We start from the raw sequence: 22,105 nt of genomic DNA, 5'->3' as shown, positions 1-22,105 counted from the left end.
GAGGGCCTCTCTGAGGAGGTGCTGGCTGAGCTGAAACATGAATGATGAGAAAGGGTCAGCCTTGCAGAGTCTTGGCTGCAGAAGATTCTAAGTAGAGGGAACAAATCTGAAGGCTCCACAGGGAAACAAGCCTGGTGTTTGAAGAACAGAAAGAAGGGGAGTATGACTGCTAGAGGATGATCCAGCTCAGGTGGGATAAGACTCACAGTTGATGCTGGGGCCAGACTTTGCAGGTCCTTCAGGCCACAGCAAGAAAGTTGAAGTTATTCCTCATGCAAATGGAAGCCACCGGAGGATTTGAAGCCGAACTGTGACATGAGCTGACTTACCTTTATAGACGATCTCTCTAGCCCTCTGGGTAGAGAAGAGGAAAGCAGAGAGGAGCTGGGAGGCTATTTCTGTGTCCAAGACATAAGGAGAGTGGACCTTGGATTGTCACAGTGCCCACTCATGCAACATACATTAGTGCTCACAGTATGCCCAAAATGAATGAGACCCAGTCCTTATGATCTGGTGAGGAAGCAGAGAGTATTTCAATGTAATGTGCTAAGTGCATGACAGAGCTATATAAGGATGCTAAGGGTGTTTAACCCGGTCTCGTGGGTTCAAAGTCAAGGAGGCCTTCCCAGGGGAAGTGACACCTTAACTGAGCCGTAAGGATGAATAGGGCTTAGAATGGCAGAGAGAGAGGAGGTTTTTCCTGGCCTAGGGAATGGTGTAAGCAAAGGTAGAGGGGAGAGAAATAGTGCTATTCCCACCCTCACCACACCTTTCCTCTCACTTCTGACAGATTCTCTCCTTGGCAGAACTCTAGCCAGGCTCCTCTGAGCCCTGTTCTCTTCTAGGGCCTCAACCTCAGCCTGTAACAACTTGAGCAAAACACCAACATAGTTTCTAACAGCTCAGGGCCACATCCTTAGGTGACCCTAGCCCCTCTTAAAGTACCTGCCAGAGAAAACTCAAGGCTGCCAAAAGAATTTACCATTTTTTCCAGCCAACACCTGAAGATAGGGTCCCTGTCTCCCAGCCTCTGTGGGAGGGCAGGAGCCTAACTTCAGTGAGCACCAGTTAGCAAATCCAGATGAGTTTCACATGGACTGACACCTCCTTCCCACTTTTGGTAATTTTTCCCTAACTCAGCAGAGCTCAACCCCCTCCCTATTCTGATTCTCCCTTTGAAATGCACAGTCACCTCTGTACAAATCAAAGTTGAGTTCCATTCATGCTGGACTCTGTTCCCTACTGCAATAGTATATTGCTGATTAAAATATGTCCTTACCACTTTAACTAGTGTCCAGCTTTGTTTGTCTTTAACAGTTCACACCAGCATATTGTGGGTTCTGTATAAATGATTGATGCTGATTGACAATATATATGGGTGTGGCCTTTGTCTTAAAGCTATTAAATATAACCAGATCCTGCTGTGGTCAGACAATATCCACAAATATAACAGCACCTTGCACCTGAATAATGTTTTATCCTTTTACCTTGCTTTTTTCTATTACGTAAAGAAGAATTTTTAATACCATAGACAAATACTCATGAAACATTGCCAAACGGAAAATCAGGACATTTACCTTTTGGAGCTGAATACTTCCATATTGTAAAACCCAGCAATTCCACTCCTTGATACATGCCCAAGAAAAACTCTTACACATGTGCACCAGGAGATATTTGCAAGAATCTTCACAGCAGCACAGTTCATAACAGGAAAAAAAAAAAAAAAGCCGAATGTCCATTAACAAAATAAATAAATAAATACATTGTAGGTATTATAACAGTGGAATATTATTCAGCCGTGAAAATGAGTGTGTTATAGCCTCAAACACAACACGGACGGATCTTGGAAACATAATGTTACGTGTGAAAAACAAGTAGCAGAAGACTATTAGTATAGTATGAGCTCTACCCTGGCTAGAGTGGCTGGTTCAGGGATGGGCCGATGACTCAAAAGGGTCAAGAAAATTCATTCTCAAGATGTTCTGCTCACACAGTTGCTCTCTTTACCACTGGAATTGGAACTGTGAAGGAGTTTTCATAGGAGTCCTCACTCCCTGAAATTAAGCTTTTACAACTTTAGTTATTTAGTTATGAGGGAAGAACCTACCTGGGAATGAAGCCATTACAAAAGAGAACAATGTAGTGATGGAGAGAGAGGCAGAATCCAGTGACATTATGGGAGCTTCTAGATCAAACTAAAGCTAACCCTATCCCTGGAATGTTCTGTTGCATGAGAAAAAAAAAAAATCCACTTTTTGCTCACTTTCAGTTGGGTTTTCTGTCACTTACAATCAAAATAATCCTGAAGGATGCAAGATTAGTTGAACCCTTGCAGCAGCTCATCTAACATGCTTGTTACAAGGTCAGCAGGCCAGAATTCAGTAAGCTTTTCCCAAATGAATGTGGTTGTCCCTCAGGACATGCTATATAAGGAGGTGCTTTCAACAATGCTAAGAAGAATGTTTTCACCATCATGTTACATTTTGTTCTATACATTTAAAAAATAACATTAAACAAAAAAAAAACATTAAACAGTTCCATTTTCAAAGAAAGAAACTGAAGAAGTCTTATTTTTATGTTCATTACATTTTGTTTCAATATGACATCATAAGTTGGCAGAGACTACAGAATTATATAGCAGATTTTTGTTTCTGTATTAAATCTGATGGAGACCCTAGGCGATATTTATTGTTAAAAAGGTAAGACTTGATGATGAACATCTTCATCCTTGCTCTTGTCTTCTGATGATTTTGTGGGGAAAGGATCTCTATCTGGCTTCCTTTTATTCATTTAGTCACTTGAAAAATATTTGTTGGGCAACTGCTATGTTCTGAGTGCTAAAGATTCAGAGGGGAACGAGATTGACAAGGTTCCTGCCCCACAGAGCTCAAAATCTAGCAGGAGAGAAAAACAGTAAATAAACAATTTTTTGGAAAGGTTAATTTTAGGGAACACAAGTCTACAAAAAAATGGAAATGGTAGCTGAAAGGAGTGGGTGCTACTTTAGCTGGGGCAGTTATGGAGAACATCTCTGAGGAGGTAGCATTTAAATTTTTTTTTTTTTTTTTTTTTTTTTTTTAGTTAATTTATCTATTTAATTTTGGCTGTGTTGGGTCTTCGTTTCTGTGCGAGAGCTTTCTCTAGTTGCGGCAAGCGGGGGCCACTCTTCATCGCGGTGCGCGGGCCTCTCATTGTCGCAGCCTCTCTTGTTGCGGAGCACAAGCTCCAGACGCGCAGGCTCAGTAGTTGTGGCTCACGGGCCTAGTTGCTCCGCGGCATGTGGTATCTTCCCGGACCAGGGCTTGAACCCGTGTCCCCTGCATTAGCAGGCAGATTCTCAACCACTGCGCCACCAGGGAAGCCCAGGAGGTGGCATTTGAGCAAAGAACTGAATCACTGAAGGAGCAGCCATGTGGAGACATGAAGGACCAGCAAGTGTCATGGTCTCTGGGACAGATAGGATTTCAAGACATACCCTCTACTTCCACTGAAATAAAACAAACACACCCAAAACAAAAATTCCAAGTCCAGATGACTTCACTGGTGAATTGTTTCAAATATTTAAGGATGAACTAACACTAATCTTACACAAACTCTTCCAGAGAATAGAAAAAAATAAGAACACTTTCCAATCTGTTAAATGAGACCTTTATAACCTTGAATTCAAAACCTGGCAGAAACCTTACAAGAAAAAAAAATAGGACAACAGCCTGAGTAAACATAAGGCAAAAAATTCAAAATAAAATATTAGAAAACCAAATACAGCAATACAACAAAAGATAATACACCATAATTAAAAGGGATTTTTTTTTTGCCAAAAATGCAAGGTTAATTTAGCATTAGAAAATAATGTAATTCTCCACACTAACAGCATAAATAAGAAAAAAATAAATGTGTATCTTAATAAACACATAAAAAAGCATTTTATACAACACTCATTTATGATAAAAAAATTTTTAGCAAACTAGGAATAGATGGGAACTTAATTTGGATTTAAAAAGCTTTCCTCAAATATCACACTTAATGATGAAATATAAATATTTCCCCTGAGAAAAAGATGTCAGTTGTTACCATTTATATTCGACATTGTACAGGAAGGCTTAACCAGTGCAGTATGACAGGAAAGAGAAATACTAGTTATAAAAATTGGAAAGGAAAAAATAAAACTGTCATCACAGACAGATGATATGATTACGTAAGCAAAAAATCCAAAATAAAATGCAGATAAAGTATTAAAATTAATCACAATATTAAAATTAGTCAATGGTTTAGCAAGGTTTTAAAATACCATGCTGATATATAAAAAACTAATTGTATTTCTATATATTAGCAAAAATAAATAGAAAATTAAAAATTTTAATGATATAAATTACATTAGCATAAAAATAATACAATGAGGAGTAAACTTTGCAAAAAAAAATGTGCAAGATCTTGATACTAAAAACTACGCGGCATTGCTGAGAGCAACAAAAGAAGACCTAAATAAACACAGGGATATACCATGTTTTCGGATTGAAGACAATATTATAAAGATTTCAGTTCTCCCCAAAGTGATTTAGGTTCAAATACCTCGTCATAATCCCAGAAAAAATTTTAAAGGCAATTAACAAGCTGATTGTAAATTTTATCTGAAAATGCAAAAGGCCAAGAATGTTCCTTCTAGACATTCTTTTTTTTTTTTAATTAATTAATTAATTTATTTTTGGCTGTGTTGGGTCCTCGAGCTTGCACACAGGCTTTCCCTAGTTGTGGCGAGTGGGGGCTTCTCTTGTTGCAGAGCACAGGCTCTAGGTGCGTGGGCTTCAGTAGTTGTGGCACGTGGGCTCAGTAGTTGTGGCTCACAGGCTCTAGGGCGCAGGCTCAGTAGTTGTGATGCACAGGCTTAGTTGCTCCTCGGCATGTGGGATCTTCCTGGACCAGGGATCAAACCCGTGTCCCCTGCATTGGCAGGCGGATTCTTAACCACTGTGCCACCAGAGAAGTCCCTAGACATTCTTAAAGAAGATAAACAAAGTGGGAGGGGAACTTATACTTTCAATTATCAAGACTTATTTAAAGCTATAATAATTTTAAAAGAATTGGCACAAGAATAGATAAATAAACCAATGAAACAGAGAGTCCAGAAGTGGACCTGATATGGTTACCTGATTTATGGCAAAAGTGACTCAGAGGGGGAAAGATGGTGCTTTCAGTTAGTAGTATGAGCCTATTAGCTATGGGGGAAAAAAAATGTATCCCTACATTACACCGTATACCCAAAATAAATTTCACATGGATTATAGACCTGAATGTGAAAAGAAAGCACAATAAATCTTCTAAAAGATAAGATAGTAGAATTCATGACCTGGGGTTGGCAAGCATTTCTTAAATAACACACAACAATCATTAACTACAAGGAAAAGACTGATAAATTTGACACCACTGAGAGAGTGAAGAAACTGGAAGAAATTTGCAATACATTTCTCTAACTACGACTTATATCCAGAATATATAAAGAACTCCTATAAATCAATAAGGAAAAGACAGATAACCCAATTAGAAATGGGCAAAAGACTTGAATAAGTATTTTACAAAAGAGGATATTTATAATGGTTAATTTTATGTATCAACTTGACTGGGCCACAGGATGCCCAGATATTTGGTCAACTATTATTCTGGGTGTGTCTGCGAGGGTGTTTTTGGAGAGACTAACATTTGAATCAGTAGACTGAGTAAAGAAGATTGCCCTCCCCAATGTGGGTGGGCCCCATCCAATCAGTTGAAGGCTTAAATAGTACAAAAATGCTGAGTAAGAGAGAATTCCTTCTGCATGACTGCTTTCAAGCTGGGATACCGGTTTTTTTCTTGCCTTCAGACATGAACTGAAACATTGACTTTTCCTGGGCCTTGAGCCTGTTGGACTGGACTGGAACTACTGCAGACTCTCCTGGATCTCTAGTTTGCCTTCTGTGGAGAAACCTGACTAGTAAAATATCAAAATAGCAGTAAGTATATGGAAGGTACTCAACATAATTAGTCATAGGGTAATGCAAATTAAATCTGCAATGAATAACCGTTAAACAACCACCAGGCCAGAATGATTACATTTTTCATGAAGTACAGTCTCCTTCCAAAAAATGAACCTGTTTTAAAAGTATACTTAGGTGTATTTAATAAATGTATGACCACCACTACAATCAAGGTATAGAAGATTTCCATCATTCTAAAAAGTTTCTTTCTGTCCCTTTACAGTCAACCTCCTCTCTACCCCCCAACACACATCCCAGGAAACCACTGATCTGCTTTCTGTCACTATAACTTATTTTTGCCTGTTCTAGAACTGTGTGTAAATAGAATCATGCCATATCTTTTGTGTCTGGCTTCTTTAGCTCAGCATAATGTTTTTTATATTCATCCATGTTGATACCTGTATCAGTAGTTCATTCATTTTAATTGATAAGTATTCACTGCGTAGATATACTCCATTTTATTTATCCATTCATTCTGATAAATGTTTGGATATTTTTCCAGTTTTTGGCTAGGAACATTCCTGTACATGTTTTTGTGTGAACATATGCTTTCATTTCTCTTCTGTAAATACCTAAAAATGGAATTTCTGGGTTGTATGGTATTTATATGTTTAACTTTATAAGAAACTGCCAAAATGATTTCCAAGATGGTTGTACCACATTACATTCCCACTAGCAATGTATAAGAGTTCCTGTTGCTCCAAACTTGACTAACACTTGGTATTATCAAATATTTTTCTTTATTTGAGCCCCTTTAATAGATGTATAGAATATATGATTATAGTTTCAATTTTTATTTCTCCGACTACTGATAATGTTGAGAAAATGGCTAAATTAAAAAATTGACAAAACCAAGTGTTCAAAAGGTTGAAAAGTGAGGGTTCTAGGAAGCATCAGGAATCTGTCCACACCTGGACAACAATTGCACTGGCAGAATCTGTTTGATGTAACTATTTTGGAACTATGGATCTATTGAAGCTTGCAACTTCCAGGGGAAGGCTTGGGTGGTAAATTGAAGTTAATTTCAGTTTATTTAAGCTCAGATACCCATCCCCCACCCCCAGCCATGTGACAGACAGCTGTGCACATATTCCTGGAGCAGCTTGCACACAGTTGCAGGAGCCGGCATGGGTAAAAAGGGCCCTGTCCTCCAAGATCCTCCAAATCTTGGGGATCTGTGCTCTGATCACTGATTGTTGCTTCTGATCTCAGAGGTGCAGACAAAGAGAAGGGCAGTCATTGTTGTTACACCTTCTCCCATTGTTGCAAGTCCCTCCCCCTCCACTCCAGCAGAGGTCATTCCCAGCCTATTTGAAGGGCCAGTGCCCTATTTCCCCCCTACATTTTTCTCTTTTTCCTCAGACGTTAAAGACTATTCAAAAACAACTACATACATGGGTAAAATTAGAAAGTGACCACCTGCACCCAAGGAAAAGCATAGGCTCAGAAAAGACCTGAGAAGACCTTAAGTTCACACCTCAGGCTGACCCTTGGCACAGAGATAGTCTACAACAATCATAAAAACAAAAAAAAATAACAAAAACCCAGCAAACCTTTGGGAAGGGAGAGAATCTGATTTCCGGAGTTACTACCTTACTAGATTCAAGTGTCCAGTTTTCATAAGAAAAATCATAAAGCATACAAACAAAAGGAACAGAAAAGTAGGGCCCATTCAAAGGAACAAATAGGCCAACAGAAAATGCCCCTGAAAAAAACTTAATGGCAGATCTACTAGACAAAGACTTTAAAACAAAAGTCTTAAAGATACTCAAAGAACTAAAGGAAGATGTGGGAAAAGTCAAAAAAATGATGTATGAACAAAATGGAAATATCGGTAAAGACACAGAAAACCTATAAGAAACCAAAAGGAAATCCTGGTGCTTTCTCTGAAGCTCTGAATCCAGAAATTCTGAAAAGTACAATAACTGAAATGAAAAATTCACTAGAGGGATTCAAAGGCAGATTTGAGGAGGCAGAAGAAAGAATCAGTGAGGTTGAACCTAGGACAATGGAAATTATGGAGTCTGAAGAATAGAAAAAAAAAAAAGATTGAAGAAAAGTGAGCAGAGCCTAAGGTACCTCTGGGACATGAGTAAGTGAAACAACATACGCATTGTAGGAATTCGAGAAGAAGATAAAGAAAGAAAGGGGTAAAAGAATATTTGAAGAAATAAGGACTGAAAACTTTTCAAATTTGATGAAGGTATGAAAAACATCCAAGAAGTTAAATGAACTCCAAGTAAGATGAAGTTAGAGACACACAACAAGGTACATTATAATCAAACTTTCAAAAGACAAAGAGAGAATCTTGAGAGCAGCAAGAGACAAGCAACTTGTCACATACAAAGGATCCTCAATAAAATTATCAGCAGATTTCTCATTAGAAGCTTTGGAGGCCAGAAAGCAGTAGGCCAATATATTCAAAATGCTAAAAGGAAAAAAAAAAACCATCGACCAAGAATACTATGTCTGGCAAACTGTCCTTCAAGAATGAGGGAGAAATTAAGACATTTCCAGGTTAAAAGCCGAGGAAATTTGTTACCACTAGACATGCCCTGCAAGAAAAGCTCAAGGGAGCCCTGCAGGGTGAAACAAAAGGACAATAGACAGTAACTTGAAGTTGTATAAAGAAATAAAGATCACAAGAGGTAAATACATGTGCACTTATAAAAACAAATATTATTGTAACAATGTAACTCCACTTTTTGTCTTCTACATGATTTAAGAGACTAATATATATTTTTAAATTATTAGTCTAAAATTTACCATTATGGTAGCTTTGATTTATAACTCCACATGTTGTTTTCTACACAATTTAAGAGACTAATGCATTTAAAAGAATTATTAGTTTTTGGGGCCCACAGTACATAAAGATGTAATTCTGTGACATCAACAACAGAAATGGGTGGGGATGGAGCTCTAAAGGAGCAGAGTTTTTGTATGCTATTGAAATTAAGCTGGTGTAAATTTAAATTAGAGTATTATAACTGTAGGATGTTAAATGCAATCCTCATGGTAACCACAAAGAAGATTGCCATAGAATATACACAAAAGGAAATGAGAAAGGAATTTTAATATTTGACTACAGAAATTCAACTAAACACAAAAGAAGACAGTAATGTAAGAAATGAGGGACAAAAAAAAAGTGTAAGGCATACAGAAAACAGATAGTAAAATGACAGAAGTCTCTCCTTACCAGCAATTACTTTAAACAGAAATGGATTAAATTCTCCAATCAAAAGACAGAGATTTGCAGAATGGATCCAAGTATATACCGTCTAAAAGAGATTCACTTTAGATCCAAAAGCAGAAATAGATTGAAAGTGAAAAGATGGAAAAAAAATTCCATGTAAATAGTAACCAAAAAAGAGTGGGAATGGCTATACTATTATCAGACAAAATTGACTTCAAATCAAGAAAGATGACAAGAGACAAAGAAGGACACTAATATATTAATAAAAGTTTCAATATAACAAGAATATATAACAATTACAAACATTTGCATACATAATAACAAACCAGCAAAATATATGAAACAAAAACTGACAGCATGAAGGGAGAAATAAATAGCTCTACAATAATAGTTGAAGACTTCGATGTCCCACTCTCAGTAAAGGATAGTACAACAAGACAGAAGATAAGTAAGGAAACAGAGGACTTAACACAATAGATCAACTAGATATAACAGACATGTACAGAACAACAACAGAATTCTTCTCAAGTGTCCATGGGACATTTCCTAGGATAGACTACATGTTAGGCTACAGATTAAGATTTTAAGGGATGGATATTATACAAAGTGTCTTCTCTAAACACAGTAGGATGAAATTAGAAATCAACAACAGAAAAATTTAAAAAATTTTTTTAGTTTGTGGAAATTAAACAACACACTATTGAACAACTAATGGATCAAAGAAGAAATTACAAGGAAAATTTAGAAATACTTGAATTTTCTAGAGATGAATGAAAATGAAAACACAACACACCAAAACTTATGGGATGTAGTGAAAGCAGTAAAGGGGAAATTTATACCTATAAATACTATATTAAAAAAACCAAGTGATATCTCAAATCAACAACTTAACTGTACATGTTAAGGAACTAGAAAAAGAAGAATCAAAAATTAGCAGAAGGAAAGAAATGGTAAATATTAGAGCAGAGAGTAAATAAAATAGAGAATAGAAAAAAATAGAGAAAAATCTATGAAACCAGAAACTGATTCATTGAAAAGATCAACAAAATTGACAAAACTTTAGCTATATATGCTAAGAAAAAAGAGAGAAATATCAAATTACTAAAGTCAGATATGAAAGTGGAGACACTACTACTGATCTACAGAAATAAGGATAAGAGTACTATGAACAATTATACCCCCAAAAATGATGGATGAAATGGACAAATTCTTAGAAATATGAAACCTACAAAGACTAAATCAAGAAAAAGTAGAAAATCTGAGTAGACCTGTAATTACTAATGAGATCGAATCAGTAATAGAAAACCTCTCAACAAATAAAAGCTTTGGATCCAATGGCTTCACTGGTAAATTCCACCGAACATTTAAAGAACTACTACCAATCCTTCTCAAACTTGTCCAAAAAATTGAAGGAGACGGAATACTTTCCAAGTCATTCTACGAGGCCAGTATTACCCTGATACCAAAGCCAGCCAAAGATACCACAAGTAAAAGTTCTCAACAAAATACTAGCAAACCAGCTGCAGCAGCATATTTAAAAGATTATACACCATGACCAAATGGATTTATTTCTGGAATGCAAGGATGGTTCAACATATGAAAATTGATCAAGGTAATACATCACATTAACAGAATGAAGGAGAAAAATCACATGGTCATCTCAATTGATGCATAAATACATTTGACAAAATTCAACACCCTGTCATTATAAAAACACTTTACAAACTAGGAACAGAAGGAAAGTACTTCAACATAATACAAGCCATATACGAAAACCCCACAGCAAACATCATACTCAATGGCAAAGAGCTGAAAGCTTTTCCTCTAAGATTAGGAACAAGGCAGGGATGCCTGCTTTTGCTACCTCTTTTCAACATAGTACTGGAAGAGCAATTAGTCAGGAAAGAGAAATAAAAGGCATTCAAATAAAAAAGAAAGAAGTAAATTATCTCTGTTCACAGATGATAGGATCTTATATGTAGAAAATCCTAAAGATTCCACTCAAAAAAACCTGTTAGAATGAACAAATGTATTCAACAAAGTAGCAGGATACAAAGTCAACACACAAAAATCAGTCACGTTTCTATACACTAAAAATGAAAAATCTGAAAAGAAAATACAAAAACAACTCCATTTACAATAGCATGAAAAAATAATTTAGAAATTAACTTAACCAAGGAGGTGAAAAACTTGCACAATGAAGACTACAAAACATAGCTGAAACAATATAAGAAGACATAAATAAAAGGAAACACATCCCATGTTAATGGATTAGAAGACAATATTGTTAAGATGTCAACATTACTCAAAGAGATCTACAGATTCAATGCAATCCCTATAAAAATCCTTATGACATCTTTTCAGAAGTAGAAAAACCCATCCTTTATGGAGGAGCCTCAAAAACTAAAAATAGAATTTCCGTATGATCCAGCAATTCCACTTCCAGGTACACACTCCAAAGAGTTGAAAGCAGTGTCACAAAGTGACATTTGTACACCCATGTACATAGCATTATTTACAATGTCCAAACCATGGAAGCAATCCAAGTGTCCATTGATAGATGAATGGATAAGCAAATCTGGTATATACAGACAATGGAATACTATTCAGCCTTAAAAAGGAAGGAAATTATGATGTCAAGAAAGCCATGCCTGGTTCTCTTTCTCTGAGGACTACCCCTACCCTATCTGCTTACAAAATCAATCAGCAGCTACAGATACAAGAAGATACATCAAGCTCCTATCAAGGAGAAATAAGAGTGGTTAGAGGGTAAAAGTTAAGAATAAGAGGACAATCCTGCAGCCCGTGGAACAAAAACCACATTCACAGAAAGATAGACAAGATGAAAAGGCAGAGGGCTATGTACCAGATGAAGGAACAAGATAAAACCCCAGAAAAACAGCTAAATGAAATGGAGATAGGCAATCTTCCAGAAAAAGAATTCAGAATAATGATAGTGAAGATGATCCAGGACCTCGGAAAAAGAATGGAGGCAAAGATCGAGAAGATGCAAGGAATGTTTAACAAAGATCTAGAAGAATTAAAGAACAAACAAACAGAGATGAACAATACAATAACTGAAATGAAAAATACACTAGAAGGAATCAGTAGCAGAATAACTGAGGCAGAAGAACGGATAAGTGACCTGGAAGACAGAATGGTGGAATTCACTGCTGCGGAACAGAATAAAGAAAAAAGAATGAAAAGAAATGAAGACAGCTTAAGAGACCTCTGGGACAACATTAAACACAAAAACGTTTGCATTATAGGGGTCCCAGAAGGAGAAGAGAGAGAGAAATGACCAGAGAAAATATCTGAAGAGATTATAGTAAAAAACTTCCCTAACATGGGAAAGGAAATAGCCACCCAAGTCCAGGAAGTGCAGAGAGTCCCATACAGGATAAACCCAAGGAGAAACATGCCGAGACACATAGTAATCAAACTGGCAAAAATTAAAGACAAAGAAAAATTATTGAAAGCAGCAAGGGAAAAATGACAAATAACATACAAGGGAACTCCCATAAGGTTAACAGCTGATTTCTCAGCAGAAACTCTGCAAGCCAGAAGGGAGTGGCATGATACACTTAAAGTGATGAAAGGGAAGAACCGACAACCAAGATTACTCTACCCAGCAAGGATCTCATTCAGATTCGATGGAGAAATCAAAAGCTTTAGAGACAAGCAAAAGCTAAGAGAATTCAGCACCACCAAACCAGCTCTACAACAAATGCTAAAGGAACTTCTGTAAGTGGGAAACACAAGAGAAGCAAAGGACCTACAAAAACAAACCCAAAACAATTAAGCAAATGGTCATAGGAACATACATATCGATAATTACCTTAAACGTGAATGGATTAAATGCTCCAACCAAAAGACACAGGCTTGCTGAATGGATACAAAAACAAGACCCATATATATGCTGTCTACAAGAGACCCACTTCAGACCTAGGGACACATACAGACTGAAAGTGAGGGGACGCAAAAAGATATTCCATGCAAATGGAAATCAAAAGAAAGCTGGAGTAGCAATACTCATATCAGATAAAATAGACTTTTAAATAAAGAATGTTACAAGAGACAAGGAAGGACACTATGTAATGATCAAAGGATCAATCCAAGAAGAAGATATAACAATTATAAATATATATGCACCCAACATAGGAGCACCTCAACACATAAGGCAACTGCTAACAGTTCTAAAAGAGGAAATTAACAGTAACACATTAAAAATGGGGGACTTTAACACCTCACTTACACCAATGGACAGATCATCCAAACAGAATATTAATAAGGAAACACAAGCTTTAAATGACACAACAGATCAGATAGATTTAATTGATATTTATAGGACATTCCATCCAAAAACAGCAGATTACACTTTCTTCTCAAGTGCGCATGGAACATTCTCCAGGATAGATCACATCTTGGGTCACAAATCAAGCCTCAGTAAATTTAAGAAAATTGAAATCATATCAACCATCTTTTCTGACCACAACGCTATGAGATTAGAAATCAATTACAGGGAAAAAAGCATAAAAAACACAAACGCATGGAGGCTAAACAATACGTTACTAAATAACCAAGAGATCACTGAAGAAATCAAAGAGGACTTAAAAAAATACCTAAAGACAAATGACAATGAAAACACGATGATTCAAAACCTATGGGATGCAGCAAAAGCAGTTCTAAGAGGGAAGTTTATAGCTATACAAGCCTACCTCAAGAAACAAGAAAAATCTCAAATAAACAATCTAACGTTACACCTAAAGGAACTAGAGAAAGAAGAACTAACAAAACCCAAAGTTAGCAGAAGGAAAGAAATCATAAAGATCAGAGCAGAAATAAATGAAATAGAAACAAAGAAAACAATAGCAAAGATCAACAAAACTAAAAGCTGGTTCTTTAAGAAGATAAACAAAATTGATAAACCATTAGCCAGACTCATCAAGAAAAAGAGGGAGAGGACTCAAATCAATAAAATTAGAAATGAAAAAGGAGAAGTTACAACAGACACCGCAGAAATACAAAGTATCCTAAGAGACTACTACAAGCAACTCTATGCCAATAAAATGGACAACCTGGAAGAAATGGACAAATTCTTAGAAAGGTATAACCTTCCAAGACTGAACCAGGAAGAAACAGAAAATATGAACAGACCAATCACAAGTCATGAAATTGAAACTGTGATTAAAAATCTTCCAACAAACAAAAGTCCAGGACCAGATGGCTTCACAGGTGAATTCTATCAAACATTTAGAGACGAGCTAACACCCATCCTTCTCAAACTCTTCCAAAAAATTGTAGAGGAAGGAACACTCCCAAACTCATTCTATGAGGCCACCATCACCCTGATACCAAAACCAGACAAAGATACTACAAAAAAAGAAAATTACAGACCAATATCACTGATGAATATAGATGCAAAAATCCTCAACAAAATACTAGCAAACAGAATCCAACAACACATTAAAAGGATCATACACCATGATCAAGTGGGATTTATCCCAGAGATGTAAGGATTCTTCAGTATACATAAATCAATCAATGTGATACACCATATTAACAAATTGAAGAATAAAAACCATATGATCATCTCAATAGATGCAGAAAAAGCTTTTGACAAAATTCAACACCCATTTATGATAAAAACTCTCCAGAAAGTGGGCGTAGAGGGAACCTACTTCAACATAATAAAGGCCATATACAACAAACCCACAGCAAACATCATTCTCAATGGTGAAAAACTGAAAGCATTTCCTCTAAGATCAGGAACGAGACAAGGATGTCCACTCTCACCAATATTATTCAACATAGTATTGGAAGTCCTAGCCACGGTAAGCAGAGAAGAAAAAGAAATAAAAGGAATACAGATGGTAAAAGAAGAAGTAAAACTGTCACTGTTTGCAGATGACATGATACTATACACAGAGAATCCTAAAGATGCCACCAGAAAACTACTAGAGCTAATCAATGAATTTGGTAAACTTGCAGGATACAAAATTAATGCACAGAAATCTCTTGCATTCCTATACACTACTGATGAAAAACCTGAAAGAGAAATTAAGGAAACACTCCCATTTCCCACTGCAACCAAAAGAATAAAATACCTAGGAATAAACCTACCTAGGGACCCAAAAGACCTGTATGCAGAAAACTATAAGACACTGATGAAAGAAATTAAAGATGATACCAACAGATGGAGAGATATACCATGTTCTTGGATTGGAAGAATCAATATTGTGAAAATGACTATACTACCCAAAGCAATCTACAGATTCAATGCAATCCCTATCAAATTACCAATGGCATTTTTTACAGAAGTAGAACAACTCTTAACATTTGTATGGAGACACAAAAGACCCCGAATAGCCAAAGCAGTCTTGAGGGAAAAAAACGGAGCTCGAGGAATCAGACTCCCTGACTTCAGACTATACTACAAAGCTCCAGTAATCAAGACAATATGGTACTGGCACAAAAACAGAAATATCGATCAATGGAACAGGATAGAAAGCCCAGAGATAAACCCACGCACCTATGGTCAACTAATCTATGACAAAGGAGGCAAGGATATACAATGGAGAAAAGACACTCTCTTCAAAAAGTGGTGCTGGGAAAACTGGACAGCTACATGTAAAAGAATGAAATTAGAACACTCCCTAACACCATACACAAAAATAAACTCAAAATGGATTAGAGACCTAAATGTAAGACTGGACACTATAAAACTCTTAGAGGAAAACATAGGAAGAACACTCTTTGACATAAATCACAGCAAGATCTTTTTTGATCCACCTCCTAGAGTAATGGAAATAAAAACAAAAATAAACAAATGGGACCTAATGAAATGTAAAACTTTTGCACAGCAAAGGAAACCATAAACAAGACGAAAAGACAACCCTCAGAATGGGAGAAGATATTTGCAAATGAATCATCAGACAAAGGATTAATCTTCAAAATATATAAACAGCTCAGGCAGCTCAATATTATAAAAACAAACAACCCAATCCAAAAATGAGCAGAAGACGTAAATAGACATTTCTCCAAAGAAGACATAACAGATGGCCAAGAAGCACATGAAAAGCTGCTCAACATCACTAATTATTAGAGAAATGCAAATCAAAACTAGAATGAGGTATCACCTCACACCAGTTAGAATGGGCATCATCAGAAAATCTACAAACAACAAATGCTGGAGAGGGTGTGGAGAAAAGGGAACCCTCTTGCACTGTTGGTGGGAATGTAAAGTGATACAGCTACTATGGAGAACAGTATGGAAGTTCCTTAAAGCACTAAAAATAGAATTACCCTATGACCCAGCAATCCCACTACTGGGCATATAGCCAGAGAAAACCATAATTCAAAAAGACACATGCACCCCAATGTTCATTGCAGCACTATTTACAATAGTCAGGTCATGGAAGCAACCTAAATGCCCATCGACAGATGAATGGATAAAGAAGTTGTGGTACATATATACAATGGAATATTACTCAGCCATAAAAAGGAACGAAACTGGGTCATTTGTAGAGACGTGGGTGCATCTAGAGACTGTCATACAGAGTGAAGTAAGTCAGAAAGAGAAAAACAAATATCGGATATTAACGCATATATGTGGAACCTAGAAAATGGTAGAGATGAACCGGTTTGCAGCGCAGAAATTGAGACACAGATGTAGAGAACAAACGTATGGACAACAAGGGGGGAAAGCAGCGGGGTGGGGGGGTGGTGGTGGTGGGATGAATTGGGAGATTGGGATTGACATGTATACACTGATGTGTATAAAGTGGATGACTAATAAGAAAAATAAATAAAAAATAAAAAATTTTTAAAAATTTTAAAAAGGAAGGAAATTATGACACATACTACAACATGGATGAACCTTGAGGACATTTACTAAATGAAATAAGCCAGTAACAAAAAGACAAATACTGTATGATTTCACTTAGAGTAGCCAAAATCATAGAGACATAAAGTAGAATGGTAGTTGCCAGGAGCTGGGGAGTGGGGGTGGGAATGGAGTTTTTTTTTTTTTTTTAATTTATTTATTTATGGCTGTGTTGGGTCTTCATTTCTGTGCGAGGGCTTTCTCTAGTTGTGGCAAGTGGGGGCCACTCTTCATCGCGGTGCGCAGACCTTTCACTGTCGTGGCCTCTCTTATTGCGGAGCACAGGCTCCAGATGCGCAGGCTCAGTAGTTGTGGCTCACGGGCCTAGTTGCTCCGCGGCATGTGGGATCCTCCCAGACCAGGGCTCAAACCCGTGTCTCCCGCATTAGCAGGCAGACTCTCAACCACTGCGCCACCAGGGAAGCCCTGGAGTTATTTTTTAATGGGTACAGAATTTCAGTTTCACAAGGTGAAAAGAGTTATGGAGATGGATGGTAATGATGATTGCACATTATGATAGTATTTAGCACCACTGAACTATACACTTGAAAATTAAGATGGTTAATTTTACGTTATGTCTATATTACCCAAATTAAAAAAAAAAAGTTTTTAAGGTTGTGGAGCAACTGAGACCATCATATACTGCAGAGGAATTGTAAATAGGAACACACACTTTGGAAAACTGGCAAAATATATTAAAGCTAAATATACACATACTCTGTGATTCAACAGTTCTATGTATGTATATATGTATGTATGTACGTTTTATCTATCTCTTGCATAAATGTATACATATTTTCACCAAAGCCATGCACACCGATGTTCATAGTACCATTATTTGTACTAGCCCAGAAGTGGAAACTACCCAAATGTCCATTAAAAGAATAATGGATAAATAAATTATGGTGTGGTCACATAAGAAAATACTGCAGTAAATAAAAGAATGAACTACATCCACATAAAGCAACATGAATGAATTTCACAGACATAATGGTAAGCAAAAGAAGCCAGACCCAAATGTATGACTCCATTTATATAAAGTTCAAATGAGACAAAACTAATCTATGGTGACACGTTGTCAGATCAGTAGTTATTTTGAAGGGAGGAAGGATTGTTGACTAGGAAGGGAAATGAGACAGTCTTCTGAGGTCTGTTAATATTCTGTTTCTCAATCTGGATGCTGAGTGGATGGATATATTCACTTTTAAAAATTCACTGAGCTGAACATTTAAGATGTGTGTACTTTACCGCACATATATTATTCATTATACTATAATAAAAGTAAAAAAAAAAGTAAAATATTCTCTCCACTGTAAAATATTCGATATTTTTGCTACCCAGAATTCATATCACTTCCCTTCCCTCAACTATTTGCAGTTTAGAACCTTGTTTTACTTCTTTGGTATTCCCCCACAATCCCTAGCATGCGGTTCATGGAAAGAAAGCTAGAAATATTTCTTAAATGACAGAATTCAGCTCCACAATTGCTCCCTATCTTGAGCTGCTGCTGCCAGAGATGGGTTCTTAGTGGGTGGCAGCAAAATGCATAATGCTTTGTGATCTGTGGCTGAGTGATTAGCAGTATTCTTTAAAAGTCATTAAAAGCTTAAAAGGGAAGCTTCTTACTTTGCTCTTCAGATGAATTTAATTTCAGCTGCACAAAAGGTGACTTGACATTATCAGACATGGCAAACAGGCTTTGACTAGAACACTAGCTCCTGTGTGTTCACAATTGGTTGGGTCTATCCAGAAATCCTGTGCTAAGAATGCTGAGAGCAGGTCCAGGCTCCGTGGAGGAACGCTGAGATCATTTGGTGTATCAGTCAAGATGTTTGCGCTCCAAATAACCACTTGAATTTGGCCTCAACAATAAGGAAATGTGTTATTAATCTAATTGGAAGTTTGGCAGTAGACTGACTGGTTGATTCAGCAGCTCACAGTCTCCAGGGACTTTCAATCTCTCTGCTGTGTCATCCTCGGTGTGAACTCCATCTTGGGGGCAGTAAAGATGTTGCTGATCAAACAGGATAGACAGTTCTTACCCTATAAGATGGCTCATAATCCTTGGGCTCTGTCAGAGCTCCTGACAGACACGGGACATTGAAAGATATTCTCTACAACTGGGATCTGTTAAAGAGTAAACAAAGAAAATTAGACCACAGCAATCATTAACTGAGCGCTGTATGCAATAACTGTGCTAAGGGTCTCTGCAAGATTTTTCTCAGTTAATCCTCGCAGCAACCCTTTGAGAGAGATGCTATTGACAGCCTCATTTAAGATGCAGAAAATGAGGCTAGAGTTAAGTGGCTTACTCAAGGCCATATGGTGAGCCCAGCACAGAACAATGATTCAAACATGACTCCAGACTCTATATTCCATATTAATTCCTGCACTTATCTCTTCTCTCATAGTAATAACACCCCCGTCCCTGTAAAAGGCACCATAGTTTAAAGGTGACAAGCATGGGGAAGATGTAAAGCAACCAGAGTTCTCATACATTGTTAGAGGGAATATAAACTATACAACCACTTTATAAAACTAACAATTTCTAAAAAAAGTTAAACACACACCTACCCTATGACCCAGCCATGCTACTCCTAGGTATTTACCCAAGAAAAATGGAAACATTTATACAAAAACACTTTTACAAAAATGCTCATAGTGGCTTTATTCATAATAACCCAAAACTGGAAACCACCCATGTGTCCATCAATGAATGACACACCTGCAGTATGGCTGTAGAATGGGATACTATTCAGCAAAAAAAGGGAAGAAACTATGATTCCTGAATTGATATAAATGGATCTCAGAAACCATTGCCTGCTAAAAGCCAGATATAAAAGAATACATACTATGCCATTCTACTTGTATTAAGTTCAAGAACAGGTAAAGCTAATCTATGGTGATAGCGGTGACAGTAATTGTTCCTTGGAAGTATTGACTGGCAAAGGCACAGAGAACTTTTCGGGGTGCCAGAAATATCCTATCTTGATCTGAGTGGCAATACAGGTGTACACATATGTAAAAATTTATTGAGCTGTACATTTAAGATTTGTGCACTTTACCAGATGAAATGATCTCTCAACGAAAAGATTAGTAATTTTCAAATTACAGAAAATGTGATTCACATCTAATATCGGCCTTGAACCTTGCAACAACCCAGGGCAGGGCAGGGCTGATTATCATCGTGCATCCTGTGGGAACCTAAACTCCAGGAGGGTTAAATGATTTATCCAAGGTTACAGAGGGAGGTAGTGGCAGACCAGAGTCTACACTCAAGTCTTCTGATATCAAGGCCAGTGTTTTCTAGTCCACAAAAGACTCAGAGGTGAACTTAGAAGACTTCGTGAACTATAAGAGCTATCCACTGGACTATTAAATAGACTTTCCTGCCAAGTTTCTGAATTGGGAAGGGAATAAATCCCACATTCTCATTAATCAGCAGCTAACATTCCGATGACATTGTGAAGGTGGTAGCATTTTTTAAACACCTGGTTGTTTTATTTGTTATTAAACAAACTGACTGTTGAGTGAAAAAAAAAAAAAAACCTACACATCTCTTCATTGCTGCTGTTTCAAAACAGCTTTGCCGACATCTATCAACTTTGTTTATGTCAAACTGCGCAATTTGTCACTGATGCTGAATTTGCCAAAAGAAAAGTGAATTTGATTGACAAGGCCCCAGGGCTTCTCTCTCTTCCTTTTCAACGTTCCAGATGTCAAAAAAAAAAAAAAAAAAGTTGGATCCACCCCCAGGAAAGCTCATCTGCGGGTGAAAAATGCACCAAAGGAACTTGGGGGATATGGTTACAGTTTCTGTAGAAACTTTGCCTCCTAGAGACCCCATCTTCTTGATTGGTTCAAATTACCCTCCATTTTCAATTGCTGCCTTTCAACGGAGCCATCTGCTTTGAGGCCCATCTGTCAGGGGCTCTGTTGTGGTTGATTATTAAATGCATTTGCAGATGGAGGTTCAGGAGAAAAAAAGCCTTAAATGACAAAAGAAAATTGTCCCCAAGAATGAACTAGAAAACAGAAACAGACCTCTAGCTATTACCACTCCTAGAAATCAGAAGACTTAATCCTTCTTTGAAAACCCAGGAGTAAATTAACATCAGCAAACGAGCATGGTGGACAATAGTGGATATTGGGTGGCATTGGGGCTTTCCACCACACCTTCTCCTTTCTTTGGTAACTATACCCAAGAACATGCAGGTTAACTTTGGGGGGAATTACCTTTTTCACATTGTGACTATTCTCATAGGGATAATAACAATCTACCGTGAAGGGTTGTTCTAAGGATTAAATTTGTTAATACATGTTAAGGGCTTAGAGCAGAGTCTTACATAGAGTAAGAGCTCAATAAAGGTTAACTGTTTTTATTTCTGGCAGGGCCTGTTGCCACAATGCTCTAGAATTGAGTAGAGGTTTCTCCGACTCACCAGAACAAAGCTACCCTCTGCCCTCACCCCATCCCACCCCATGTTATGCATCACAGGACATAGCAACTGTCCGTAACTTTCACTGAGGGCAGCGGCATGGCATGTTCCTCTTTATGCCCACCAGGGGGCGCTCAGTGAATGTTAGTTGAAAAAGGACCAGCCTGACCCCCAGAGCCCGGACTCTCAGAATGGAGGCTCCAGCACCCGCAACAGATCAACTCTGCTGGAACTCACAGAGTCTGAATTTCTCAAATAGAATTGGCACCCTCAGCATTTGGTCCAAACTAGGGCTAACAGTGGCGTATGTGGCATCGTGAGGCAGAGCCAGCTCCTACCTGTGGCCCTATCTTGGTGGTCTGTGGTTCTGTAACATTCCTGGGCACTGGAAGCATTTCCTGAACCAATGACGTGGCCAGACCTTATCTTGCCTTGAGACACAAGAGTGCTGAACACTTAGACTTCAGTGAAGCAATGCTAGAGTTTACCCTTATGAAAACCATTTCACATACTCACCAGGCTACAGCCCCTGACTGAAGTCTGTCTTAGATGTCTCATTTTTTTTTAGAGCAGAAAATAA

Source organism: Balaenoptera physalus (assembly GCF_965194825.1).
Source record: "Balaenoptera physalus genome assembly, chromosome: 19".
Lineage (NCBI taxonomy): Eukaryota > Metazoa > Chordata > Mammalia > Artiodactyla > Balaenopteridae > Balaenoptera > Balaenoptera physalus.
This window is presented reverse-complemented; position numbering follows the sequence as displayed.